Genomic DNA, 9,225 nt, shown 5'->3' on the forward strand with positions numbered 1-9,225 from the left:
TTTCCTAAAACACTTCACAAAATACACCAAGGCATATGTAGAACAGGAATACATTAATAAAACTCATGATCACAAAAACAATGACATAAAATGCAAAATCATGAAGACACATCAGCAAAACTCCCCCTTAATGTATGAATCAATAAGAACAAGGGAAAAAAATTTGCAAACAGGAGTATTCATAAGAAGAGTATATCCAATAAATGATAAAAAAAATTGCAGATTTAGGATAAACTCTTGTTGAATAAGCCAAAAATACCCAAAGCATACAAGAGTTTCAAAGGAGGAATAAGCAAAATCATTGTTGCAACTCATGGCATGCCATTATGTACCATCACTATTTATGCTATATGTGTTGTGTGTGATAAACCACAATCAAGAGCCAAGCAATGGACAAATAAATATTGACAAAAAAGGCACATTAAAACTTCCAAACCATATGAAAGAAATTCATAACTTGCTAGGTTAGAAGTCAAACCTTACTATGGCATAGTCACCCTCATCCAATACTCTTCCCCTTAGTCTTATCACAAAGCTCAAAGCTACATCCGGAATTTTGATTTTGGATGAGCCAAGCACAAAAATAGACACAGTGAAAATTTCTTTTTTTTTTGGAATATTTTGGCATTTTGCACATTTCACTTTAGATTTTTCTCTTTGAGAACGTGTCTTTCAGAATATTAAATACAAGATATAAGGGTTTGAGCTGGAATTTATAGGTTCTAGGTTCAACTAGCATTTGGTCAATTTTAACCTACAAATAAAATCCATCCTATGGATATGGTTTATCTAACACAACAAATTTGTCATGGATACATTCCTTCTTAAAGCTTAAGTGCATAGAGATAGAATAAATGAAATGTACCACAATAACACATACTTGAATGGATCAATGACAATTCATTATAAAGATAATCAACTCAAGCATGGTAAGTATATTCTATAGGTACATAAATTAAGAGGATTTCCAATTAAGCAATTAAAGAGCATTTAAAGCATATAACCATCTTAACTTTTCAAACATCTTTGCAACAACAATACATTTTTCAAAAATTTAATAACACAAATAAAACACAAAGAAGGACAGCAAAGAAAAACAACATGTTTGAATTGAGATTAGAACAGGCAATACATGAATGTCTTTTAGCATTAAAGTTTCATCACATCTTATAAGTCCCACTATAAAATAATGATTTGGTTTAATAACTACTTCTAGGTCTTCACAAGACATTACACATTCATGAATGTTTTATTAGCAAGTAGACAAAAATCTTGATGCCTTTCAAAGATCATGATATATGAATTTCTTGAAAAGTCTTTTAGGAATTTGCCTCAAAACAACCATGTATACACTCTTCACACAAAAAGTGTTACAACAATAACAATGCAATGCATAAACAAGAAAGAAAACAAAAAAACAAAAATAACAAAAATAAAAAAATAACATGCTCTGGGATATTCAAAAATATGCAAATCAATTAATCCTAGGCATGTTATTGACTCACCTAAATTAATGTGAGATCACTACCACTCCCCCTCAATGGGTGAATGGTATAATCCTTCCTAACCCACTCTTGAACAATCTTAGGACCAGATTTATAATGCACATAAGGTTTTAATTTAAAACAATTTCGTCGAATATGACCAACTATGCCACAATGATGACAGGTGGGAACAAACCTTTAAGAATGTTGTCTTTTATGAGAAGGGATATATTTAGACTTTGATCTAGGCAAACCCGACTCTATATCACATTTTTCTTTCGTAGGAGAAGCCGAGTTTTTCCAAAGTCTTTGATATTTAAACTAAAGACAGTTTGGTTTGATGTGACCAATAATCCCACAATGGTGACATGTCGGAACAAACTTAGCTTGAGTTTGTTTCTTAGAAGAAGTCTGCGATTTGGGCTTCATACAATTATTCAAACAAGAGGTTTTGCCCTTATCCAAACAGATTGTATTAGCCTTGACTTCTTGAACATTTACATGCTTAACAAACAAGGTCTTTCTTTTAGATTTAGAAGCATGCGAAGTAAAGCAAACACCATTATCAACAGTCATACTATGCTTGTTATTCACACAGAAAAAACTTTTCAGATTATCACTAGAGAATTTTTGTGAGAGTTCTTTCAAATCATTCTCAAGTGATATATTCTTTTTAACAAGCACAGACATCTCAGAATTTAAAGAATCAACCAAGGCATGTGATTTACACAATTCATTCGCCAAAGAGTCTTTTTCCTGTTCCACAGTTTTAAAGTTCTTACAAATCTTTTTGTATTTGTAGGATAGTTGACTATACGCATTAGAGAGGATCTTGTACACATCGTCAAGATCATCAAAACCAAAAGAGTCAATGACAAGGGCTGAGATGTATTCATAGTAAAAATAAGTCAAGGATCTCACTCAGGAATTTAAGCCAAGCAGAGTGAACCCGCTCTGATACCAATTGAAAAACGCTATGCCTACTCCATAACCCCAATTAATGCGGAATTAACAATATTTAAATATAAGCAAACAATCATCAAAATAAGAACAATCACACAAAAGGATTTTGGTGACGAAGAGGAAACCTTTTAGAAAATAATCTAAAAGAAAAACCTCACCGGGGCAGCCAAACCTAGGAAATCACTATTGAAAGATTATCTAAAAATTACAGACACTAGAAACACTTACAACCCTTTGCAAGACCTTAGCACTGTAAGATCGACAAGCTAACCTAAAACTCGTCTCCTTGCTCACAATCTTCTTCAACGTGATTCTCCTTTACCAGACATTTCCGATAGACTTCTCAACCGTAGATTTATCAAAGGAATAACTCAAACTCTAAGAGATTCAATTTAACACTCACCACATATGATCTCTCTTAGCACAGCCTTTGGCAAACTCTCTGGGAGTGAAAATCCGTACCTCTCTCTTCTATAACGATCTATATATATCAGTACATCAAACCCTAGACCTAGGCTCACTAAAAACACGTTTTTGTGCATAATAGGTATGGGGTGTCCGGACAGGGTTAGTCCTTGTCCGAACAAGGACTTGCGAGCAAAAAACATGCTTGCTGGAATTGGTGCCCGGACAACCTAGCAGCATGTCCGGACACCCCTGCAAAGGACATTCCATCGGTCCTTGATCAACAGCTTCGATCGATGAGTGTTTGTGGTCCGATTGAGCTGAAACTTTGCAAAGACGTTCATGAAACACTAGTCCACATTATGAACGGTGGAGATTGGATTCTGAGCATTGTATATCAGTGTTTGAGCCCGTGGACAGTAGCCTCTGCATTTTAGAACCGAATTAAGCCAACACAAATACTAACAAACTACCATCAAAATTTTTATCTACATAAACCATGTTCATATTGTTTCAATCTTTATCATGAGGAAACCAATTGTCCAGATCTAGGAGCTGAGATCAACGACTTAAGTGACAAATTAGACCAAATCAAAGCAGCTAGATCTAATTTTTCATATGAACATCAGTTTTTCCAGTCCGGAATTTGATTCAAATTCCAATTTTTACAACTCGGACTGGAGCAACCAATTTGATTTCTCATGGTTAGCTCAGGCTACAGGAAATTATGCTCACCAATTTGATGAAGTGCACCATTCAGAGATTATCCGCAATTCATTCACCAAGCTCAACCGCCGGTTTATCAGTCCACCACTCAAGTGTCACAGCTTGCACCACAATCATCACTTGGAGACATGATGAAAGCATTCATGAAAAAAGTCGACCAGTCCATAGTCAACCGAAAAAGCTAACTCGTTCAACTCCCAAGCCGAACAAGAGCTAAAGAACACCACGATGAAGCTGAGGAATGCCAACATGGCCAATAGCAGAGACATACAAGAACTTAAGCAAGCCATGACCAAGAAAGAAGGACAGATCGATCATCTAGGTGTTGACTTCAACAGAATAGAGGAAGAAGAGTTTCAAAGTCAATTGATGGCTGAAAGACACTACATGATTGATGAGGATGATTCCGAAAATTCTTATCATAAGCATGCCCAAGTCACCATCACACTTGAGAGTGAGGAAATTGAGGATAACAAAGAGGAGGAAGAGAAAGAGGAACAACTTGAGCACCTTGAGCAAATTGAGCACTATGAGAACAGTGAACCCCAAACAGATCCTGATCTGCCCAGTGACATGGAAGTGAGTACTGAAGCTCCTGTCTGCATCACTGTCCCTCTTGAGACACATCAAGAGCCCAAAGCTTCATCACCTGAATGTCTCAAAGAGCCATCTTATGTCAAGATACTCAAGGACTTGTGCACACAAACACACAAATCTAGGAACCACTTTCGTAAGAGGATCCTTCGAAGCAAGCAATTCTACATAAGATGGCAAAACATCATTCCATAAGGGTATGAAGTTTTGAAGAAGAAGGGGTGGAAGGAATTGGTTGAACATCCGCATGATAGGGGAAGCGTTGTAAAGTTTTCTCCTCCAGTTCAGCAATTAATCTTGTGATTTTTGTTTATATATATATATTGATGTTAGTTTTGATGACAGGTGTTTTGGTGTTTGACTTTGAAGGATGCCCTGCCCCCTTTTCACACCTTGATATGTCCTTACTTCCGGTAAAGTATTTCTATACTACACATTGAGGGTAATGTATAATTCAAGTTTAAGGGTATGGAAAAATACTTTTTCTGTTTATTTTTGTTCTTATTTGCTTTTATTTGTTTATTTTTATTTGTCTTTTTGTGCTAAAAAAAAATTTGAAAAAAAATAAATAAAATTGTGCTATGTTGTTGCCAAGATTAAGTTAAACTATGACTGAGATTTGCATTTCATTGGATTGCTTAAAGGTTGAACACATCATTATGTCTGTAGGAGTCTGAGTCCTTTGACTTATTTTTGGGTAAAAGAGATTTCACTTGTTTTGAGATAAATTTTTATGAGCACATTAGAATGTTTTCTGTAAGGAATGAAGTTTGAACTTAAGCATGTTCCTTTTGAGATTTGGTGAATGATCTATTGATGAATAACCTTAGCTTGCAAGATATTTCAAAAAAAAAAAAAAAAAAAAAAGATCATGTTGAGTTTTCCGCTGAGTAACCGGACCTCTTGCCTTATTAAGCATTGAGTGTTCGCGTCAAAATGAAGTTCAGTGTTGATTTATGACATGGCTAATCTGGCTTCGTAGCCTTTTTTACTTAAGTTAATAAGCCCTTAGGGATGTTCTACATCTAGTGCCCTAAAGCCACCTAACTTGGGAGTCATTAGCCTAACACTTGTTACATGGGTCAATTAGAAAGCTTAAGGGAGTTAGACATTGCAGAGCCTATAAAAAATAAAATAAAAAATAAAAAAATGCATATATTGCCTTGATTGTTTCATTTGATAGAGATTTTTACAAATTTTATGGAACTTGTCTTGAATTTAAACTGAAAGCTTCATGATTGTATGCTAATTACACTTTACGCTTTTCAGAACATATAAGGTCACGATTATCCACTTATGAGTGAATTGATTTTGGATTTCCTTTTGATTGTGATGATGGTGTTTGTCCTTTTAAGCTTGCTCGTGAATAAGAACCATGGTTTGTGTGAAAATTCTTTCTTGTTAACAGCATAGTGCTACAATGTTTGTGGGTATTATTCCTGTTAAACCCTCTCGAAACTTCACTGGACCACTAGGGATGCCTAGGGGTTTAAAAGGCTTGTTGCATGTGCTAAATGAAATCGTCTCTCACACGAAAGAGGATTTATGTTTCTTATTTTTATTTTATTTTTCGTTTTGTTTTACTAAGAGACTAGCAAAATGTAAGTTTGGAGGTGTTTGATTAGTGCCAAATATTGCATATTTGGACCCCTTTATTTACATTAGTTAATCCTTTAGCTATGTCGTTATTTAATGTTTTGTGTTAGTATTGTGTTTTTTGTGTTTTTAAGGTTGTTGAAGAAAAACTGCAGCTTTAAAGGGAAAATCAGATTCTGTACATGTCTCAGTATTTTGATTATAACTTTTTGTTCAAATATTGGATTGAGATGATTCTAGTGGAATTGGAAAGCTAACCCAAAATACTACAATTCGTTGTGAAATAGGATTTTTCTAATTTGGTCAGTTACTATGCCAAAATCGCCATGCAGTAAAAGAACACAAATATGGACGAATCCTATTCCGATTTCAGACTTCTATTTGGACTAGGCGGTAGACCTCCAAATTATCTAGGTTTATTAGGGCTTCTAAGACTTTCCTAAGCCTATAAATAGACCTCTTTGCTTTCAAAAAAAAAAAATAAACAAGTCCAGAGAGCAAAATTCTACAGCTTTTCTCTTTAGTTTAGTTTAGGTTTAGATTTAGATTTTATTTTTATGTGGAACTAAATTCCCAACTAAGGTTAGGGATGAAGCCTCACCGATGAAGAATGACATCACTCTTATGTAAATCTTTATTTATCCAATTTTATTGAGTTTTATATTTCAATTGTTTTACTTCTTTTCAATTGGATTGATTGATTCTTGGATATCTTTTGTGATTCAAGGATATACTAGATGATTTGAGATAATTCAATACAATTGATTGTTTGATTTTATTTTCCTAAAAATTGGATATCCTTTGTGATTTGTTCTACGGATACATTATAGGTTAGGATTTAATTAGTTTAGATATAAATTGATGTTTCAAAAACATAATTCTGTATGGGTTCGACCTCGCACTTGCAAAACATTATATTGCAAACGATTCGTACACTTGCGAGTATTAAAATTTGCACAACAGTTTATCCAGAGTAGTTGCAGAGCATGCTCCCTTGTTCAAGGATGCGGGAAATGTGATCTTCGACTGCCTCGTTGCCATCATCGATGGTGCACTCTCTTTTTTGCAATCCAATCATTGGACAACATCGCAAGGAATTATGGGATCCGATTTATTTAATTAGATCCATTTTCCATTTTCTTTTTCAGACTTAATCTTTTGTACTGTAATGATTGATTAGGGACGTTTGTTTCACCAACCCCTCTTCTTTTAGCTATGTTTTAGGGATAAGTACTTCCGTTACCATCTATAATCATATCTGGGTGATTGGCTAAGGGTGAAAAAGCGGTTAGTAAAATTCATTAATCACCTTCACTAACCACCAAAGTGGTTAAGCGACGATTATCGGTTAATAACTTTAATAACCGCTAACCGTTTTTTTAAAAGAAAAAATTTAAAAAAAAAAAAAAAAACTAAAACGACGTCGTTTCTATGGTAATACGATAATACCCTACTACATATGACATCGTTTCTAGATTTTTATACATTTGTATATATATTTAAACACAAAAACGATGTCGTTTCATGTGGCGATTAGCGGTTTTAAAAAACTCACTAACCGCCTTAAAAAACGGTTAGCAGTTAGTGTGTTAACCGTCTGCCTTTTTACCCCTATGATTGGCGATTGGTGGTGGTTCGGTCATAGGGTGGTTCAGCTACGTCCCAATGACAAAAATAAAAAATAAAAATAAAAAAACAAAAAAAATCAAAATGGAGGGGGTGGGCAAATCACCCCCAATAGCCATGAAGGTGGTTTGGCCTCCCCATCTGAGCAGCCTAATTCGTTCTGATGTAACACATTAATGAATATTCTCAATTTTTCTAACATCACGAGACTAATTTTTTTTTTTTTTTTTGCTAATTCTATTGAGTGACTAATTTTTTTAAAACTGATCAATGAACTATTTGACAAAACCCAAAACTACAAGGATAAAAAATGCATTTATCCTTCTATATAAATATATATATATTTTTCAATTCAATGTTGGAGAAAAGGGAAAGGGAATCCTTTTATTTTCTATTAATATAAAGGTCGCATTACTTAGGCCCTGTTTCTTTCGACGTAAAATGGTTTTTAAGAAAATGATTTCCGCATTTACGGTGTTTAGTGAGTCGTAAAATAATAGTCAACGAAAAACATTTTCCCTTTAACCGAAAATCCTTCTTTAATTTTTGGAAAATGCTTTACGGATTTGAAAGCCACCCAGACCGGCCGGTCGGGGGTGGCCAAAGCCACCCCCTATGGCAAGCCAGCTGCCCCTTAATTTTTTAATATTTTTTTAATTATTTTTAAAATATAAATAATAATTTATTATTATTTATATTAATCCAACAGATGTCCCATTTATGGCACCAGGATCTTTGATCTAGGCCATTAACTAAGTACTCTCCCGTCTAAAATGGACTGGAGATGATCCGATCCCGAAGGCAAATTGGTGTGAATCTTAAAGCTCTAGTAGCTCTAATCCCAATGTTAAATAATTAATTATTTTTTAAATTTAAATTAATAGAAAAAATATAAATTTAGTCATTTAATCTTGCAAAATATGAGTTTCACTTAGATTCATTCCATTTATTAAAGAAAATACCATGTGTTCTCCTAGCGTTCTTTGGTCTTAGATGGATATTATTTTATGAAAAGGCAAAAAAGAAACAAATCCTTATTTCTCTCTCCAAATTTTTAAAAAATAATATCTACATATGACTAGAAGAACAAAAAAAAAAAAAAAACGAAAAGAACACTGGGCCCATTTATTACCCACAGAAACTTAGAGCACGTTTGAGAAATAAAGATTTTAAGTTAAAAAGAGTTTTTTGGGAAAAGCTTTATTTTTAAGCTTTTGCTAAGAGTGCGTTTTGGTCAATTTTAAACCCTCAAAAGCGCTTTCAATTTTTTTACAGAACATATACTCTTTTCTTTAAACAAACTTTTTGAGTGTTATACGTACTTTTAAACCTTTCAAATGTACACCCAAACATGCCCTTAATATGCTCGGTGCTTCCATACCCCTTTGTGCCCACCACTCATCAAGTGACACCTTAGCATTTTAAAATAAACCTAAGTTTAAAGAAAAAAGTCAAAAACACTACCACACCAGATTATTTCACCTAAACCCTAAAAAATTAATTTTTTTTTTTTAAAAAAAAAAAAAAAAAAAAATTGATGGGGTGGCCAGGTCTCCCGCCGGCCACCCCATGGCCTAGGGGTGGCCCGCGCGGCCACCCCAAGCCCATATGGGGTGGTCAGTGAGCCACCCATGGCCGACGAGCCATGACCACATTTAGCTCGCCGGCCACCCTAGATGGGCTGGCATTGGCATGCGTGGCCACCTCCGCCCATGGGGTGGCTCGCCGGCAACCCCAGATGGGCTGGGGGTGGCAGTGAGCCACCCTCAACCCTTCCCCATAATCTTAAAAAATAAAAAAAATAAAAAATAAAATAAAAAATAAAATAAAA

The sequence above is a fragment of the Corylus avellana genome, chromosome 5 (genome assembly GCF_965113065.1).
Source record: "Corylus avellana chromosome 5, dhCorAvel1.hap1.2, whole genome shotgun sequence".
In the NCBI taxonomy this organism is placed as follows: domain Eukaryota; kingdom Viridiplantae; phylum Streptophyta; class Magnoliopsida; order Fagales; family Betulaceae; genus Corylus; species Corylus avellana.